Below are 20,509 nucleotides of genomic sequence, written 5' to 3'. Positions count from 1 at the left end.
TAATGACACCATCACTATGCTTTAGATTTTACAATGCATCTACATTTATAATTGTATAAATGTTCTCCCATGACAGCTATTGAATGGTGTGGGAATCTTTCAGTGCACAATACAATCTCACACTTTTACTTCATGTTATAGACCAGGGGCTTCCAAACCTTTGTCTCTGGGTGCCATACTAAGAAAATGACTTTGTTCCTAAAGCAGAGATTTACAACTAATTCTAACTCGCATTTTAAAAGATGCTACAATTGTCAAGACGCAACCAATGTTGTATTGGGTACCGGAGAGTAAGCAGTAGTTAGGGGAGAGTGGGTAGTGTGTGTGTGTGTGTGTGTGGGGGGGGGGGGGGGGCAGTTATCTGCTATGGTACTGTGCTGATCTCAGTGTTGTGGCGAGATATAATGGGGTGCGAGTTTGTACAAATGTGTGAGTTTAACACTAAACTTGCACATTTTGCAAACTCAACCAATGTAATAGGGTGCGGGAACATGCAAACTCGCACGTCTCCTGCAATCCTAAAACTCGCAATGGCAAAACTCGCATTCAGATGTTTTTTTATTGCAGACATACAATTCGGGAAATGTAACACATACCTAAAACATTACCAAAATCTAAAAACATAAATAAATTCGTTTCTGGCTGGAGAGTTTGACAGAAGCATGCACAGATCAGTGAGATCCGTGCATGCTTCTGTCTGTAAAAGTGTTTAAATAGTAAAAAAAAAAAAAGGGCATGCAGTCCCATCCCCCTTCTCCCCTCCCCCGACCATGACCAGCCCTGGGTTCTTTGAGACGGTCGTGGTTTCAAAATACAGGGGAAAATTTAGTTGGACACCCCCGTATCTTTTACAACCAGCATCGGGCTCCACTAGCGAGGGAGGTAGTGCTGCAGTTTGGGAACACGTATATATTGGTCCTCGTGGCTGCAGCATCAGCCTCCCCACCCAACTAGTCGGCCCTGGCCGGGGTTCCCTGAGGAAGTGGGGTCCACCCTCCTCCAGAGCACCCAAGGGCCCTGGCTGAAGGAGACAGACGCCGGAATTCCGACAGCCGGTGAAATACTGATGACCGGAATCCTGACACTCGCAGGGTATTCCCACTCGTGTGGTGGTGTCTGATGCGCGGCGAGCGCAGCGAGCCCTTGAAGACACTCGCTGCATCGTAGAGGGGATTCTGGCAGACAGGATGCCCCTGTTGGTATAGTGACAGCCGGCATCATGTCTACCGGGATATCATATGTATCCCGTGTGAAGTATGTTTTATTAAAGTTATACTATCAAGGTGTGCGTGTCCTGTGTTTATTTTAACAGGTACCAGCAGGCCCTTGAAGGTGCGCGTTTGTCCCACACGAAAAAAATTGCACCGCATTGCATCCCGCCTATGGGCTGTAACATATGCAGGCTGCATTCACTGTGCCAAACAACCAGACAAAATTGAAATAATGTATTATATATATTTTAGTTATTGGTTCAGTTATTTATGTATATCTGTTCAAGTGATAGAACTAAAGGCCTCTAGGCCCGTACACAAATCGTAAAATGTATTAAGGGTATAAATGCTGGTACAACTCAGAAAATGCTGTTTTCAGAGTTTTGGCTTCATTTCCATATGTACAAAGCTCTGGAATGCGATAAAAGTGCATAAGTTATATGCAGTGATATTATCGCACCATGCCCTGGTTTTTAAGCTACCTAAATTGGTCTTGTGCTTCTCCAGTCCCAAAGAAAAAGAAACTACCAAGAAATTAATAATTTGTATAATTTAGATTGAAGTCATTTATGTAAATATTATTAATCTGGTCAGGCGTGGAATACAAGGATAGGTCCCCACCATTGTGCTAATTGTGGCTCTTATAAGAGCGTGTCTAAAAGAATCTAATAAGTACGGATGGCGTAATGGTTAGCATTACTGCCTCACAGCACTGAGGTCATGGGTTCGATTCCCACCATGGCCCTAACTGTGTGGAGTTTGTATATTCTCCCCGTACTTGTGTGGGTTTCCTCCGGGTGCTCCAGTTTCCTTCCACAATCTAAAAATATACAGGTAGGTTAATTGTCTCCCTACAAAATTAACCCTAGCGTGAATGTGTGTGCGTGTACATGTGATAGGTAATATAGACTGTAAGCTCCACTGGGGCAGGGACTGATGTGAATGGCTAAATATTCTCTGTAAAGCGCTGCGGAATATGTGTGCTATATAAATAACTGGTAATAAATAAATAAATAAATAGTAAACAAAGTAACCACATTGTAAGTAAGGAATGAATGACAAGACATGCAGCGTTATGTTTATGTATGTAGAATGGTGTGCCAGCAATTCCTAAAAATCTTCTTTCCTCCCTTTTGCGTGGACTTGTGCGGTTATTGTCTCTTGACTCAGCTCATTCCTCTAATCCTGTAATAGCTGGTGAGCCCCCTCCTCCCTGGCGCTGGCCCACTCATCCCTCAAACAGCTGATTGATGCTGTAAGGGTGGGAAAAAAAATCCCAACAACGAATCTCTTCTCAGCTCGCTGCTGCATCCCAATCCCACAATGCTTTGCCTTGCTTGCTGCAGTCTTTCAGTACCAGCTCACGGAGGAAAAAAGATGCACTGAATAAATGATTGATGGCCTCGAATCCTATAGGGGACTCCAAACTAATCGATGACCCAGAATTCTATATTTTTCCTCATCTGGTGACGTAGCATCTGCTGTCTTTCTTTATTTTGCTTTATTTCTGTGTACGTCACTGCTGTACCAGAAATCCAGCCTCACTCATGGTTGCAGGCTCTGTGGCAATGGCATGGATACTGTGACTTCCCTCCCTGCCTCTCCCAGCTCTGTGTCTGAAAATCTCTTGTAGCAACAACAGTTATGCTTGATCCTCTGGGATTTTTCATGCCTCGCACCTACAACAGGATTCCTGCTCTGGCTGATTGCGGACTCTAGTATTTGTCTACGACGATGGGTATGTAGTGTTATTTAGGTGACTGCAATTATACAGCATTGTGGTTTTTATGTTACACATATTCATTCACCTGTATGTCTGCTCTGACAGAGGTGGAAGAATGCAGATGCATGTATTGTTAGCTTACTGAACAATGGTCGGAGACCTAGGCAGAAGACCTTAGGACACAATGTAGACATGCGTGAAGCTATTTCACAATAAAATTGACACTTAGTTAATCTTTTTCTAAAATGATATATTCATTATGTATTAGGACAAACAACAAAATGTGTGTTCATCTGTGATTATCACCCCCCTCCCTCTCTTAATTGTCTTGAGCATGGATGCACAGGGGACTCTTGGAAGCCGCCCTGTGCACAACCGCTTGTTGGATGAATGAAGATAGCATCACCCTGCCCTTGGTAGCCTGTCTCCGTGATGTGCCTGGGTGAGAAGCAGGTGGCAGAACACAATTACAATCAATTGGCAGCTCCGCTGCATTCTGCGAGAAGCTGGTGGAATTTCTTTGGTTACATCATGTTATAGTTGTATAGCATAAAGTGTCTGGTATTGCTATTTTTATTGCATTCGTAGTCATTTTTAGCCAATAATATATATGGGCAGAAATTCTAGTGCTGTTCAGGCCTACTCGATTGACCTTTCGCTTACCAATTGCTCATCTGGTGTAGAGGCGGACACTTGTTTAATACTGTTGCTAAGATAATACTGTATGACCGCAGCCATGTCCCTGTTTCAAAAGTACAAGGTAAAACTTGATTTTATGTGATGGAAATTAGGCCTGCCTGCTTGCATTGGTTTTATACTGTACTACTGCTTTAAATTACAGGCCCCATCTCCTCTAAACAGTATAGGAGATAATTTATTTAAAACACAGGCTATATGGTGACTGTGACCTCCCATCCCCCAATTCAGACCTGAAATGCTGAATAGGGGTTAATGTGAAACCATGATGTATGACCATGCATAGCACTGCAGCATAAATTATATTGGCTTTTATTCACCCTTTGGTTACAAATGTGTATAATAGCTTCTACATATACAGTGAGTATAAACCTGGATACATTTCTGCCCCTTCCACTGCCCTTATTTACATGCTAGTGAAATAATTTTGCTGATGTGTTTTTGGTATTGTACTGTTTTTAATGTGTGTTTGTAATGTGATATTGTAATGCATTTGCAGTGGATCTAACCAGAGGTTTAGCTAGGTGTCATGGAGACCGCAGCAAGGGTATGTTTCTGCGCCCTCTCTCCTGTACTGTACCATTTTTGCTTTTGATTAAATTGGCCATTCAATACAATGTGCGTACTTTGAAAATAATCGTTTTGCAATAAAAGAAGAAAAATTTTATCTGGATCGTTTACATTTGTTTTGAATGTTAGTAAATTTGACACTACATGTACCTGGTGATTGGCTAAGGTCATGACAGAGGCTCTCATGTGACCCGCACATTCCACCTGACACAGGGGCGTATCTAGAGAGGAGGAGGCCCGTGTGCAGGCTCTGTTTGGGCCCCCTCTTCTCTAGCTGGCAGCACTGTATCTCTGGGCACTAGGGACCCTAGCTCTGTCCTAGAGCGCATGCGCAGATCTCTGGAAAGATGGTGCGGCAGCCATTTTCACAGTGATTTTCCTACAGCGCATGCATGAAACATTGGGAAAATGGCGCTGCGCCATATTCCCAGTGATTTCTGCAGCGCTGCTGCTGCGCCTCAGGACTCCGGAGGGTAAATAATGGGTGCAGAGTGTGTGGTGTGGGCCCACCCTGGATCCGGGAGCCCGTGTGCACCGCACCCATTATAAATACGCTAGTGATCTGACCAGATCTGTGCAATTGATTCCCACGTGTATTTTGTCCCACCTACCAAAGACCATTCCTTCTGTACATTTTTGTTGAAGGTCCTTCTAATGTTATAATTAGTCTGCAGTACAGTGCTTTTTGCTTGTTAGAAGATCACATGTAAGAGAGTAGGCTGGGATATAATAATATTAAAGTTCACTAATGTTTACACTATTTAACCAGTTCAATGTATTTATTAACTAGCAGTTATTTGTATAGCGCACAGTTATTCTGCAGCAGTTTACAGAGAATGCTACAGTCATTCACATCAGTCCCTGGAGCATATTCGCATACTCGCCCGGAGTGGACCCCATATCTCAGGCCATGCTCCCGACTGTCCGAAAGAGTATTCAAGTCTACCAGAGTATGCCCACGTCTGCCTGGCACCCACCACTTTCCGAGTGAAGTGGGCAGCCATTGGTGCGATTGGTATGAATTACATAATTGTAGTCACGGCCCCCACTTCACAATAGCAGTAATTTCAGCATTGTAGAGTGGGGGGCGGCAGCCAGAAAGTTGGCAGGTATGCCCTGGGGCTTACAATCTTTGTTACCTATCACATGGACACACGTGAATGCTAGGGCCATTTTTCCAGAAGCCGGTTAACCTGTCAGTCATTATGTTTTTGGAGTGTGGGAGAAATCTGGAGCACCCGAAGAAAATTCATACAAGTGCCACAACGATTGGCTATGATTGGGAATTTAAGTCATTGCCTCAGTTCTGTGAGGCAGTAATGCTAACCACTACGCCTTCCATGCTATATCATGTTTCTATTTAAAGTTGTTGTTGTTTTTTTAATGGGTGGGGGGTTGCTTGCTTGCTTGTTAGATGCAGTAGCTGTATTTGGGTATGAAAAATGGTGAACATATTATTTTCTCTTTCTTCGCTGCCCCATTCACTTTTGCACAATCCTTTTTAGCACAATTTTTTTTTTGTGTGGATGCAGATTCAGCTGTGATAGGATATGATGGTACCTCACCCTGGTTTTCTCTATATACCTTGTACTTGTTCTATATTGTCTCAAACTGTAAGTGCTTTTTTCTTGTTTTGCTCATTTGTTTATGTACTCTGTAATGGGCGCAGCGGATCCCTTGTGGCGCCATATAAATAAAGGCTAATAATAATGCAGGGAGTATAGATATACTGTGCACTCTATTGCCCCATACACACTGGGCAATTTTTGCCTGTTTTCTAAGCGATCGGACTACAAATTAAGCACAAATCGTTCTGTGTGTATGCGCCATAGCGATAGCAATGCTCGTCGCTATCGCCAGCTCAGATCATTCAAGCATGCAGGCAATATCTAGTCAGATTGTCTAGCATCTGTATACAGAACGCTTGTTAGCACAGATCGCTCAACACACATCGCTGTGTGTATAGCGGTGCTGAGTAATCTGTGCCAACCTAGATCACTTAGTACACAGGCACAAGTTGCCCCGCATAATAAGCCAGGTTGCAGCTATCCGTGCAGAGGTAGGTCAGAGGTAGATGTTTTAATCCGCTCAGTGGTGTAGAATTAAATTGATGCATGTAAAATAGTGACATGCTTTTGCCAAGCCAAATGAGTTGGACCTTTAAATGAACCCAGCATGTGTAACAGATGGGTCTGAGTAATTCATAAAATGAGTTGTCTTATCCCTCATCTAGTGAATCTTTTGCAGAGATTTATTTCATATATAAGTGGACACCAGCAAAATCAATCTGTGAAACATTTAGATTTCTCCCCATGTTCTGCACACTGATCTGTCCCAGCTCTCACGGGAACTAGCGTGTTCCATACACTGTGACAGTGGCATACATTCTGAAATGTTCTTGATTTTTATTGATACAGGAGGAAATATTAATACTTGTTCTTTGAAAACAAGATTATAATCAACGTACAATGCCAGAAATTTAATGAATGTCTGTTTTGGTACAGTATGAATGATAGTGTGTAATCATTACAATCTAGGTATTAGCTCGTTACTCACTCTAGTACAAATCATGTGATTGTGACATTGCTGGGTATAGTCTTGGAAGCAATGTCATCATATATTCAAAGGTTTCATTTTTGATAAGTAGAAAAATAACGTTTTTTTTTAAGTTTTGTTTCAATTTATGTAAAAATCTGTGAATAGTTTAGCGCCAAACAAACAAAAAGTTGGAGGGCTGACACACACTAGTGTCCTAATCTGGAGCACATATGAGGTATTAAATGGTAAAAAAAAGGTGCCTATAAATATTTACATGTTGATCATATACAGTGTATTTCAATAGATTTACATATTGGTGTCTATTTACTAATATGTCATAATAATTTTCTGCATTGGATAGAAAATCACTGCAATTTTATCAGCAAAAGACCATTCGAGTAGCCAAGTAGCAATAGTGGATACTAAACCGAAACTGTAAGGGTTAACTTGCTGCTTCATTGGACCAACATAAGTAGATGTGCACTTGTCATCGTACCTTTTATGCTCCCTTTCTATGCAAATGTCCCATTTTAATGCTGTATGGTATATCAGTTAACATATTAGAATGCAACATTTGTATTTTAATTATGTATTACAATCATAGTACTATATGTTGGTGGTTGTATTATTTGTCCTTTTTGAGAGTTTATTCTGTGCTCACGCTCATTTGAAAAATATCATGTATAAATGTGGCAGATGTAGCTAACTATGCAGACGTTGATAGGAAAAAAGGGTATATCCACTTTTATTATTTCCAGTTTCTCTTGGTCCTCCTCCTCCTTGGCTAGCAGTTTGACCAGTGTCCTTCAGTCTGCACTTAATTTGACTGGAATATGGGCCTAATTCAGCATAGATCGTTAATCTGAGAAATTGCAGTGGTCTACAAATAGAATGGTGCCGTACCTGACAGAAAACGTCCTGTGCAAATTTGTGAGTGCATTGCAGATCGCTATACACTCGCAGATGCATACGCAAATCCCGGAACGTCAAAGAGTCTTTGCCGCCTGAGCAAATGTGAGTAGGTCTGAGTCTGCCAGTAATCTGTGACTGAGACAGCCTGGAAGTGGTTTGCGCTGACGTCAGAGACCCTCCCCAAAAACGCCTGGGCACGCCTGCATTTTCTCTGACACACCCAGAAAACGTAATGTTTCCGCCCAGAAACGCCGGCTTCCTGTCAGTCAAACCTCGGCTGCATTGCGTTTAGGATCTGTACGCATTTTATGTTGCTATTATCCTACACGCATGTGCAATGCATTCAGTGTACGAGGTAAAATAAATCCTGTGGTGAGCGCAGCAAGCCACCGTGCTTACTAGCGCTTGCCCCTCTGCCGGCATACTGGTGGCCGGGATCCCGCTGTCAGTATACTGACGGTCGGGATCCCAGCCGCCGGGTTTACATACTGATCCCTTATATAATGCTTCATCCTAATGCAATGGACAAAACTCTCACAGGGAACTTCAGAAACTGTGTCCCAATCTACTTGTCAGGGAGCTGGATGACCTCTGGGCTAAGGAACCCTATTCCATTACTTTTTCTTTTTAAATGTGGATATCCCAGTAAGGACCATAGAACATGTGCACCATAAATCTGAAATCTTACATTGTTAAAATAACCGCATGACCATTCCATTCACTGTTTTCACTTTGTATAGTTTAGCGTTTATAAATCTACTAATTGCATTCATAGAGTAGCAGAGTCTGAGAATCTTATGTGATGACTTCAGTGTAGATTTACACATCAGGCCAGATTCCAGCCTTACCATGACTAATAGCCTCCATTCTGGCCTTTCCTTCCCAAATGAATACAAAGCAGCACACAAGGGCAATGCTGAGAATACAAATCTCTGCTTTACCTTCATCTTTGCTCAGTGAACCGTAGCAGTCATTGTACGTTCTCTCTACAAGATATCCATTGCAAGAGAACCACTGAACTCTGAGCTGTTACAGCGAAGACAGTCTTGTCTTACATTTCTCCTGTTTTCTGTGAACTGTAACTTTCCATTGGTAAATGCTGGAAAGCTAAAATAAAAACACAGCATCCCCTTTTAAATCTTTTAAAGCAATGATTTAGAGTTCTATGTAAATGGATGTAGTCTTGGTGCACAATTGTCACATTGTGCCTGTGCTCTGCTGGAGTCAGTATATCTGTATATAGTGTAGAATGTACTCTGCTATTAGAAGGCTGATGCAGAGGTGATTATGTACCAGTGCAGTACTGAAAGGGGGTCCAGATGTCATTACTGTTAATGTTGCTTTTGAAAAGCATGTTATTTTGAGATACGTGTACTTTTATATGAATATGTGTTCTCTATGAGACAATACATAAAACGGGTGCACATTTTGAATATGATTATCACATCTTCATTGTGCAAGTTTCTACAGCAACTAACTGTGCAAGTACCTTAAGATGCAGAGGGGCAGATGTATTAAGCCTGGAGAAGTGATAAAGTGAAAGGTGATAACTCACCAGCCAGTCAGCAACTAACTCATTTTTCAAACCCAGCCTGTAACTTGACAGTTAGGAGCTGATTGGCTGGTGCGTTGTCGCCTTCCACTTTATCACTTCTCCAGGCTTAATAAATCTGCTAGATACATTTTAAACTACAGATACAATCATACAAGTGTCCATATGCACAATTTCTCATAGGCAAGCAAGGTATTGGGCCGAGATGTGCGGAAGTCTGTTTTGCGGACAGACCTTGCACCCTTTTGCACTGCACATGCTCCATGGCTGAGCTCATGCGTTTACGAGTGACTCCGACTCATACACATCTTACTTCCAACTCCACTTGCAACTGAATATGTGTAATTGGGCGGCAATGGGGGATTTGCATGTAGACTAATACCCCTTTTACACCACCACCATATAACACGGGTTATTGCACATGAACGTGCTATGCGGTGTAAAAGGGCTGAGTTGGAATACCAGGTCACTCAACCAGGATTATTCCAACTCTGCCCTTTCGGGTAGCTTGCAGGGTTGAACACTGGTTCCACCCAGCAACCTGTGCTGTGTAAAAGGGAAGCCAGGTCACATGGACCCGGCTCCCATTTACAGTGTATGGACAGGCGGCGCTTGGAGATCATGTGACCTCCAAGCGCCGTCCCCGCTGCGTCACCAACCCGGCAATATTCCGGGTTGGAAAGTGCAGTGGGAAAGGGGCCTGAGGCGGGTCGCAGCCGGGTAACACCCATATCAAGCTCTCAGCTGCAACCCGCCTTGTTGGTATAAAAGCGGTGTAAGTTTAGTGAGGGAGTGCAGACAGAATGGCATGCTGTGTTGTGCCTTGTACCACGTATAGGGTTGGTGCAGTAACACAGGTACTTATAATTTGTCATATTGGCCCTCATTCCAAGTTGTTCGCTCGCTAGCTGCTTTTAGCAGCATTGCACACGCTAGGCCGCCGCCCTCTGGGAGTGTATCTTTGCTTAGCAGAATAGCGAACGAAAGATTAGCAGAACTGCTACTAAATAATTATTTGCAGTTTCTGAGTAGCTCCAGACCTACTCACAGATTACGATCAGCTCAGTCCGTTTAGTTCCTGGTTTGACGTCACAAACACGCCCTGCGTTCGGCCAGCCACTCCCCCGTTTCTCCAGACACTCCCGCGTTTTTCCCTGACACCTGCATTTTTTAGCACACGCCCGGAAAACGCTCAGTTACCACCCAGAAACGCCCGTTTCCTGTCAATCATTCACCGATCAGCAGTGCGACTGAAAAGCGCCGCAGAATCCACAGCAAAACTGCTAAGTTTTTAGTTAAATAACTAAGCACATGCGCCTTGCGTGCCTTGCGCAATTAGCAACAAATCGCAGCATAGCGAAAATCGGCAACGAGTGAACAACTCGGAATGACCACCAATGGCCAATATTTGCATTTAGATCTGAGCACTCAGTGTGCGTACAACAGCAGCTGTCTTGCATACAAGTCTGAATCAGCCTCATTCTGTTCATCTCTCCTTCATCTCTATTCAGTAATAAGAGAGGAGCTTTTCCAAATGTAGAGAGCACTTATCCATGTACCAGTAATTTAACTGATTTTTGGCTGAAAACTTTAGGGATCTCTTTGTTTGGTACTTGGAGTGTCCTGTTTACTTTGCTGGCATTAAATGAGGTAATCGCTTAAGCATGATCACAAACATTCATCTTTCTCGCTCACTGAATGTCTGGTATGTTTGGGTCATCAGATTTTGCTGAACAAGTGTTGTGACAAAATGTGTATTCATGGCATTGTGACAAATGAATGTGTTATACTGTATCTCTCACTATATCGTGTTGTCTTTGGTGTGTTCTTTTCTGCAGTCACTGCTCACCTTGAGTTTGTATTGTACTCAGTGTACTTTATGAATTGGCTGAATGCACTTTAAAGTAATGTACCATGGGCAGTGTCGGACTGGGGCATGAGGGGCCCACCGGGCAATTAAGTGGTAGGGGGTCCATGATTAGGGGTGTGGCTAATCTACATAGGGGGGGGGGGTCCAATTACCATCTTGGTTTGCCTAACCAGTAGAGTGCATTGGCTGGGCACCTTGATAAATATATACATTAAATACTACTAGTGCATCCATGACACTGTACCAGAAAGTCACTGTAGAAAATACACCATAGTCCTGTGCAGTATAGTTTAACATATATTTATAATGTATAATTCAAGTGAACAGTCTGGAACCAGATCCCTAGATGAGGAGTAGGGCCCATCGGTGGTTTCCCCTGTATCCCTGTGGGCCAGTCCAACCCTGACCATGGGTAAATAATATGCTACCCTATGTACTGTATGTACCATATAAATATATTGTAATGTAATATTGGCAAGTGAAGTCCTTGTATTACTGAAGCCAATGAGCCTCCTGAATATGGGTATTAATCCTATATCTACTAATTGCAATATTATTTAACAGGAATCTGTTTGGACAGTGATGGGCCTAGCTTTACTAAGGTGCTGTAAATGTACTCTACCTTTTTGACAAAGTGATCTATTTATTAAAGCTAAGGCTATGTGGAGACAAATATTTTTGCAAGATTTTTACAATTGGGTCATTTTAAGAGATACCTAACGTGATATCAAAAAGGTTTATGTTCTGGGAAAATGACCAACTTCTAGAAAGCTTAGCTTATTGGACCTTGGCCCCGATAGTGGCTAACACTATCTGGCATTATCTATGAGAAGAGAATCGCCGGAGGGAGATTAGTAAATCCCTCCCTGGCAGCCTCCAATATCCTCTCCCGGCTGTACGGAAAATGATACCACACATGCACTGCCTTATGTCTGTACATGTGCAGTGTCCGATCAGGCAGTGATGGGATTCACTTTACTGCAACACTCTGCGCCAGGACTGTTTCCTCACGGAGACGCTGTCCTGCCAAGGATTTTATTTTTTAATATTGACCTACAAAAGCATTTCTTACTGCCACAGTATGCTGCTATAAGACATTATATTCTATGTGGCTGCCACTGCCACCAATAATAATAATAATAAACCTCACAGCTGAGCCAGAAGCAGCAGGACAACAAAAGTTGAGTACAAAGTAACTTGAAGTAATCCCTAATGGTTTGTAGCCACATAAGGATAACATAATGGGGTGATCTCCTGTTGGCTGGTAATAGTCGCAACTGTGTAAACAAAAGCATTTGTTGCTTTTTTAAAATATTTTCAAGTAATTTTTTTTCTTATTTCTTCATTGTATTATTTATTTATCTTTCTTCTTTATAAAATCTGTAACTGAAGTCTAAAGGTGGGTACACACTAGGCGATGTGCTCTGTGAGCGACATCGCATAGTGTGTCCTCGGGCCGAGCTGCCCAACGGCGGACATACACACTGTGCGATATTGCTAGTGATATCGCACAGTGACGTCATGCCGCGGCCGGCCAGAGCATGCGGCTTTAGACGATGAGTCCAAATTGAGTCGCATGTACGACCAAAACCAAGGGTCATTAACGTCCTGCAGTGACGCGCATCGCTCATCGTTTACAGCGTACACACTAGTCAATATAGTAAACAATGTAGCTCAGGAAGGGCCAAAATGAGCTATGTCGTTTACTATATTGACTAGTGTGTACGAGCCAGTGTAGCAAATCTAGTAATGGCACCTCTAATCTCTTTCAGTCAGTTTCCTACAGACCTAGTGAACGGCACACTCTTACCTCCTCCAGTCAGTCTCCTGCACACTCCTAGTGAACGGCACCTCTTACCTGCACAGACCTAGTGAGCGGCACACCCTCACCTCTTCCAGTCAGTCTCCTGCATAGACCTAGTGAGCGAACACCCTGACCTCTTCCTGTCAGTCTCCTGCACAGACCTAGTGAGTGGCATACCCTCACCTCTTTTAGTCAGTCTCCTGCACAGAACCATTGAGTTGCACACCCTCGCCTCTTCCAGTCAGTTTCCTGCACATATCTAGTGAGCGCACACCCTCACCTCTTCCAGGGTTGATTCTATATCGGAGTAGGAGAAGGGACCTTCTGACGTACCTAGGGGAGGAGACACGTCACCAGGGGGAGAAGCTACGGGCGAACAGGGTACCCAAAAAGTACCCTCGCGGGCTCGCTTCGGGCACGCTCCGCTCCGCTTCACTCGCCACCTGATTACTGGCGTGGAAAGTAGACGAACTATCCCGCTGGCATAACTCCTCCCCCTTGTGTTGTGGCTCCTCCCCTGACGGAAAAGGTCCCTTAGCCCACTTGATTCTAGCATCTACCCCTCTTCCAGTCCGTTTACTGCACAGACCTAGTGAGTGGCACACCCTCACCTCTTCCAGTCCATTTACTGTACAGACCTAGTGAGTGGCACACCCTCACTTCTACCAGTCTCCTGCACCGAAACAGTGAGCGCACACCATCACCTCTTCCAGTCAGTCTCCTGCACAGACCTAGTGAGCGGCACACCCTCACCTCTTCCAGTCAGTCTCCTGCACAGACCTAGTGAGCGGCACACCCTCACCTCTTCCAGTCAGTCTCCTGCACAGACCTAGTGAGCGCACACCCTCACCTCTTCCAGTCAGTCTCCTGCACAGACCAATACCCCTTTTACACCACCTGAAATATCCCGGGATTTTGCACAGGAGCGCGCAAAATCCTGGGACTTCAGGCGGTGTAAAAGGGTCCTTCTCCTAAACCCCGGGTTCACTTTCCCGGGAATCCAACATGGCAAATACGGAGGGTTGGACACGGGAAAGACCCGGGAAGGAGGCGGTGTAAATGGGTAAGCCGGGTCAGCCGACTCGGCACCCATTTACAGCATGGCAAAACCTCCCGTACCGCAGTGTCCGGTGGGCGGTCGGGAGGCTGGGGGTCACGGCGCGCGCTGTCTATGCAGACAGCGTGCGTCGTGCTGGTTGCCATGCTGCGGCTGGAGACAATGGCACATGCTGTCTATGCGGACAGCAGCGCCATGTCTGGTGTCTGGAAGCGCCGGAGGCTGGGGGCAGCAGAGCAGCTTCCAGATTGCTGTGCTTGCCACCGGCGAGACGCTCCGGAGTCCCGATCTGCAGTGTGGACCGGAGCTTGGAGATGATATCATCTCTAAGCGCCAGCCCACAAGACACTGCACCCGGGTGCAGTGTAAACTGTGCCGATCCGGGAATATCCCGGATCGGCACTGCAGTGTACATGGGGGGAGTCCCGGGTCTGACCCGGCTTGGAACCGTGTTCCAAATCCTGGGTCAGACCCGGGATTTTGGTGTAAAAGGGGTACTAGTGAGCGGCACACCCTCACCTCTTCCAGTCCGTTTACTGCACAGACCTAGTGAGCGCACACCCTCACCTCTTCCAGTCCGTTTGCTGCACAGACCTAGTGAGCGCACACCTTCACCTCTACCGGTCAGTCTCCTGCACAGACCTAGTGAGTGGCATACCCTCACCTCTTCCAGTCAGTCTCCTTCACATAACCATTGATTTGCACACCCTCGCCTCTTCCAGTCAGTTTCCTGCACATATCTAGTGAGCGCACACCCTCACCTCTTCCAGTCCGTTTACTGCACAGACCTAGTGAGCGCACACCCTCACCTCTTCCAGTCCGTTTGCTGCACAGACCTAGTGAGCGCACACCCTCACCTCTTCCAGTCAGTCTCCTGCACAGACCTAGTGAGCGCACACCCTCACCTCTTCCAGTCAGTCTCCTGCACATATCTAGTGAGCGCACACCCTCACCTCTTCCAGTCCGTTTGCTGCACAGACCTAGTGAGCGCACACCCTCACCTCTTCCAGTCCGTTTACTGCACAGACCTAGTGAGCGCACACCCTCACCTCTTCCAGTCCGTTTACTGCACAGACCTAGTGAGCGCACACCCTCACCTCTTCCAGTCAGTCTCCTGCACAGACCTAGTGAGCGCACACCCTCACCTCTTCCAGTCCGTTTACTGCACAGACCTAGTGAGCGCATACCCTCACCTCTTCCAGTCAGTCTCCTTCACATAACCATTGATTTGCACACCCTCGCCTCTTCCAGTCAGTTTCCTGCACATATCTAGTGAGCGCACACCCTCACCTCTTCCAGTCCGTTTGCTGCACAGACCTAGTGAGCGCACACCCTCACCTCTTCCAGTCCGTTTGCTGCACATATCTAGTGAGCGCACACCCTCACCTCTTCCAGTCCGTTTACTGCACAGACCTAGTGAGCGCACACCCTCACCTCTTCCAGTCCGTTTACTGCACAGACCTAGTGAGCGCACACCCTCACCTCTTCCAGTCAGTCTCCTGCACAGACCTAGTGAGCGCACACCCTCACCTCTTCCAGTCAGTCTCCTGCACATATCTAGTGAGCGCACACCCTCACCTCTTCCAGTCCGTTTGCTGCACAGACCTAGTGAGCGCACACCCTCACCTCTTCCAGTCCGTTTACTGCACATATCTAGTGAGCGCACACCCTCACCTCTTCCAGTCCGTTTGCTGCACAGACCTAGTGCGCGCACACCCTCACCTCTTCCAGTCCGTTTACTGCACAGACCTAGTGAGTGCACACCCTCACCTCTTCCAGTCAGTCTCCTGCACAGACCTAGTGAGCGCACACCCTCACCTCTTCCAGTCAGTCTCCTGCACATATCTAGTGAGCGCACACCCTCACCTCTTCCAGTCCGTTTGCTGCACAGACCTAGTGAGCGCACACCCTCACCTCTTCCAGTCCGTTTACTGCACAGACCTAGTGAGCGCACACCCTCACCTCTTCAAGTCAGTCTCCTGCACAGACCTAGTGAGCGCACACCCTCACCTCTTCCAGTCCGTTTACTGCACAGACCTAGTGAGCGCATACCCTCACCTCTTCCAGTCAGTCTCCTTCACATAACCATTGATTTGCACACCCTCGCCTCTTCCAGTCAGTTTCCTGCACATATCTAGTGAGCGCACACCCTCACCTCTTCCAGTCAGTTTCCTGCACATATCTAGTGAGCGCACACCCTCACCTCTTCCAGTCAGTTTCCTGCACATATCTAGTGAGCGCACACCCTCACCTCTTCCAGTCCGTTTACTGCACATATCTAGTGAGCGCACACCCTCACCTCTTCCAGTCAGTTTCCTGCACATATCTAGTGAGCGCACACCCTCACCTCTTCCAGTCAGTTTCCTGCACATATCTAGTGAGCGCACACCCTCACCTCTTCCAGTCAGTTTCCTGCACATATCTAGTGAGCGCACACCCTCACCTCTTCCAGTCCGTTTACTGCAGTGACCTAGTGAGTGGCACACCCTCACCTCTTCCAGTCAGTCTCCTGCACAGACCTAGTAATGGCACCTCTTACCTCTTCCAGTCAGTTTCCTGCATAGAACCAGTGAGTGGCACACCCTCACCTTTTCCAGTCCGTTTTGTTTAGGGAGCTAAACAGCTTTTTTTTTTGTTTGTTAACAACAAATCTGCCTAAAAAGGATTTTATATTTCGGGATGCCTGCTGTCAATATCCCGTCAGCGGCATCCTGCCTGCCAAAATGGCAGCAGCGGGGCGAGCGATAAAAGTTCCCTTGCAGGCTCATGGACACCCACGAGTGGGAATAACACTGTTGCGCCGGGATTCTGGCTGGCGGTAATGTCGGCTGTCGGGATTCCATCGTCTATATCCTGACAGCCGAGATACCGCCAGCCTGTAAATTACTTGCATCCCCAACAGAAATTCTATTTCATCAGGCAATAATAATAAATATGCACCTTTAAGTACAGCTGTGTTGGTGGCGTTCACAATAAAGAATTACATTTTAGAAAAGAGTGCTTTGGTGTCTAAATTTGTTTTCTTCCTGGTTAATATTGAAAATGTAATTCCTGTTTGTAAAATGTACCGATTCTTATTTATAACTAGATTAAGAAAAAATAAATGTTAATGGCACAACATTTGCAAGCAGTATTGTCCTTTCCCACTAGAAAATGTCTGCAATAATACTCTACTTCACATGAATGCGATTTGCTTAATAATTGTAAATGTTAGATTGTTCTAAGTCTAAAAAAATGCGGTTCTGCAGTTTTGATCTGTGGGTTACATACAGCATGACTACCTCCGTTGTGGGCATACTTTCTCAGAGCAAGTTGGTATTTAGATAACAATGTACATCTGTTTGTTATTTTCCAACATTACTTGTATTTTCCATGGAAATGCCTTTTCATCTTTCCAAGCCTGCGTGGCCTCATCCAGGGTTTGAATCTTTTTTTGTGGTGCTGTGTAACTGGTTTTTGAGTCAGTATGTCACAGATTAGCTGGAAGGATCCTCACACAGGGCAGCCTATGCTGCCTACAGAATCTCATTCACATGTTTGAGGTTACTCTAAAGGCTATTTAGTAAGAATAATTAGCAGTTTGTACAAATGTCATAATACAGAATATAGGAATGTGGAGCGAGGACAATTCCTATGTGATATACAGGTTACTTGAATTTCAAAAAAACTGAAGTGAAGTTAGAATCAATCCCATTTGGAATGTCATTTTGTTCAACAGTACAGTGTGATAGAGTACTTTCTTCTAGCATATCACAAACTGCTAAATTCATATCACACCGCAATTAAAAAAAACAAACTTATCAATTAGGAGGTAGGCATGACTGCTACAAATGTGTTGAGTGTATCTATGGGGTCTGTTTATCAACAGGTGATAGCTTTGCATGTCAAGACAAAAATATTTTTGTTCATATTTACATTTTTTTTTTTTTTTTTTACTACTACTACTATTATTATTACCAGTTATTTATGTAGCGCACACATATTCCGCAGCGCTTTACAGAGAATACTTAGCCATTCACATCAGACCCCGGCCCATTGAGCTTACAATCTATATTCCCTACCACATGTACAAGCAGACACATTAACGCTAGGGTTAATTTTGTTGGAAGCCAATTAACCTACCAGTATATTTTTGGATTGTGGGAGGAAACCGGAGCACCGGGAGGAAACCTACGCAAGCACGGGGAGGATATACAAACTCCACACAGTTAGGCCATGGTGGGAATTGAGCCCATGACCTCGGTGCTGTGAGGCAGTAATGCTAACAATTACACTATTAATGCTGCCCTAATTTTTTTTTTTTTTTTATTAGTGCAAATAAAAGCCCCAACAGCTGTTTTGAGTACTACTCGGCTACCTCGGCGTGATTTTATTAATAAAAATCAGTCCTAGCAGTAAATAAAATGTTTTGAACTGCACTTTTACATTAACAATCAGCAAATTACCAGCTGTTTTATATTGTACTGTATGGGTGTAGAGAAAGCGTGAGGGACATTGGAGGTTGAGGGCTGGGAGTTATAAAGGGGGATGGTGGTGAGGTCCTGAAAGAGGGATTGTGAGGTAATGACAGCAAAGGTGCAGTGGGCGTGTAGGGGAGGATTTCTATAACGTCACGTCATGTGGAACTATTTTGTTAGTTTTCATGTTGATCACACAAGCCTGATCCCCAGTGAACACACATTCTACAGCATAACTGTGTATTTGGCCTGGACAGTTAATGCAGTGCTGGCCAGTCACACCTTTCATTTGTAAACCGTTAAATGAGCTGCTGAAAGATACACTCCTGCAGCAGCAGAAGAGTCTCCGGCAGTCTGCTCCTGGTTTCTCTACATGCCTGTTCTGTAGTTGTCAGACATAAGTTCAATTCAGCTGTCTACGCCGGTGACATTTCTGCTGTTTTTCCAAAAATATATTGAAATTTGTCATTAATGAACAGTGTTACATGCAGTTACCTTGGGTCTGGTGCAAATGACACCTATGCCAATTTGTGTAGTGTAAAGTTTTCTACGCATGTCCAGAAACTTTGCCACACACATATCTAACTATATAGATTTGCATATTGCTGCGTCTGAAGAGACTGGATAGGGAAGAGAAGGTGTGTTTTAAGGTAGCATGAATACAATCAGGGGAGTGGTGTTTTGGAACACGGATGCGTATACAGATGCAGAATGGTACATGGATGCGTGTACAGATGCAGAATGGTACATGGATGAGTATACAGATGCAGACTGGTTCTTGGATGCGTATACAGATGCAGACTGGTTCATAGATGCGTATACAGATGCAGAATGGTACATGGATGCGTATACAGATGCAGAGTGGTACATGGATGCGTATACAGATGCAGAATGGTACATGGATGCGTATACAGATGCAGACTGGTTCATAGATGCGTATACAGATGCAGAATGGTACATGGATGAGTATACAGATGCAGACTGGTACATGGATGCGTATACAAATGTAGACTGATACATGGATGTGTGTACAGATGCAGAATGGTACATGGATGAGTATACAGATGCAGACTGGTTCATGGATGCGTATACAGATGCAGACTGGTTCATGGATGCGTATACAGATGCAGAATGGTACATGGATGCGTATACAGATGCAGAATGGTACATGGATGAGTATACAGATGCAGACTGATACATGGATGCGTATACGGATGCAGAATGGTACATGGATGAGTATACAGATGCAGAATGGAACATGGATACGCATACAGATGCAGGCTGGTTCTTGGATGCGTATACAGATGCATATTGGTTGATGGAGCGCTGAATCTGATTCAAGTGAACAGTGATTTTGGTGACAGTCGATACCAGTAGTAGCAAATTACTTGTGATTGCTGATTGAATATGCACTGCTGAAGCAGATCGGTGCTTTATTTGTTTACTCATACATATATTATGTTTTGTACTCAAGATGTAAGGGGGGTACACACGCAGCAATGTGTGCTTAAATTCTAAGCAATCTGACTAGATTGCTTATAAAAGAAGCACACATCTCTACGTGTGTTTGCCCCACAGCGATAGTGATACGTGGCCACGCGCGTCACTATCACTGACTTTAGATTGGCCTGCATGCGCTGAGTGCTGAGCGGGAGTAGAGATGAGTGCTGAGCGTTCTGTGATAGATCGCTCAGCACACATCTCCCCATGTGTACCCCCCTGTAGCGATGTATCTGTTGTGTTATGTAATTTAAAGCAAAACTAATGGATAAAAACATGGGTATAAGTGTATGTGTAGTAGGCCTAATGTAACCAGGCGGATCTTACTACAGCTGCAGGCAGATCTTACTGCAAGCTGATCTAGCGGCACTTTTAGAGTGTGCCTGTGACCTGGAATATGACTGCATACGCCACTGCATCAGCCACATGGTCATGCCTCATATGTGTGTAGTTTGTAGTTTCTCCCAAATGTTTGGATAGATATCCTCCAGGTGCTCTGCCTTGCTCCCATACTCTGAATACATACAGACAGGCTATTTTAGCTTCTGACAACACAAATGAACCCTAGTGTGTGTGTGTGCGTGTGCGATGTAACAGGGAATATAGACAGTCCGCTCCA

The 20,509-nt window shown here is 44.8% G+C and overlaps 1 protein-coding gene across 7 annotated transcripts in view; it reads left to right on the top strand.

The window, feature by feature from the left end:
* Window positions 1-20,509, top strand: part of TRIM2 (tripartite motif containing 2) — a 220,078-nt gene that overhangs the window by 145,496 nt on the left and 54,073 nt on the right. The window contains exon 1 of one of the 7 annotated variants that reach the window (XM_063920526.1): window positions 2,551-2,949. The exons of the other annotated variants lie outside the window; for them this stretch is intronic. The gene's annotated coding sequence lies outside the window, so the exon portion shown is untranslated. Of the gene's footprint in view, window positions 1-2,550; window positions 2,950-20,509 lie in introns of those variants that run through there. 7 annotated transcript variants of the gene reach the window in all.

Source organism: Pseudophryne corroboree, chromosome 1 (genome assembly GCF_028390025.1).
Source record: "Pseudophryne corroboree isolate aPseCor3 chromosome 1, aPseCor3.hap2, whole genome shotgun sequence".
Lineage (NCBI taxonomy): Eukaryota > Metazoa > Chordata > Amphibia > Anura > Myobatrachidae > Pseudophryne > Pseudophryne corroboree.
The sequence above is the reverse complement of the archived record's forward strand: the minus strand, read 5'-3'. Positions and strand labels throughout refer to the sequence as shown.